Below are 978 nucleotides of genomic sequence, written 5' to 3'. Positions count from 1 at the left end.
TTAACGTTTCTCATACGCTCCGTAAAGAATGCATGGAGCGTACTGATACACTTCCTAAACACTTCATTCATTAGTACTTCGTCTACGCTTCCTAACATTCGGCAAAAAGTACAGAGCATTCAAATACGCTTTTAGGATATAGAGATAAAAAAATTTATTTTAAAACGTCATTGAATTGTACAGCGAATGTAAACGAAGCGTCATTGAGTAATACCACCACTAGAGGGACTTAGCGAGAATTAACTTCTTGAATTTAAAAAACCACACAGACTAGGATAAAAGACAGTGAAAGATTTTTCAGTAATGTTCTAATGAAATAATTTTTCAAAGTGACCCCTTAGGGCTCTAAAAAAGCATAACACTTTTTTTTAGATATTTACCGAATAAATGAAATATATTTTAAAATATTATTTGTTTATCAAGGACCTCGATTACATTTCACGTTCGTCTAAGAATTTGACTCCATTTACATTCAACGAATATTCTGTTCGTGCTTACCGAAAAACTTATCTATATCTTTTATTTATGTTTCTTTAACGTTTAGTTGACGCTTCCTTTACGTTCCAATTTTCACTTCTTATGGATTTCATTTCTGTTACTCCCTCCTTACACTTCTTTTACACTCCAATGCTTTATTGACACTTGCTTTACGTTTTATCAGGGAGTTCCTAAAGTAAGCAATTAATGCATCTCCTAGATATCAATCATGTAACTTTTCCTCTAGAGCAGAAACGTGAAAGTACAAATTTTTATGTATATAAATAGTATATATACACGCGCGCACACGCACACACACACGTACACACACACACACACGCGCGCGCGCGCACACACACGCACACACACACACACACACACACACATATAAATTTCAATTTCACTGATGGAATCATTTCATCCTTGTTGTTTATCAAATATTGTTTATCAAACAGGGACAAATACTTAATGCTCGCAAGCATTAGGAGTGTCAAATAGAAC

Source organism: Atta colombica, unplaced genomic scaffold (assembly GCF_001594045.1).
Source record: "Atta colombica isolate Treedump-2 unplaced genomic scaffold, Acol1.0 scaffold87, whole genome shotgun sequence".
In the NCBI taxonomy this organism is placed as follows: Eukaryota; Metazoa; Arthropoda; class Insecta; order Hymenoptera; family Formicidae; genus Atta; species Atta colombica.
This window is presented reverse-complemented; position numbering follows the sequence as displayed.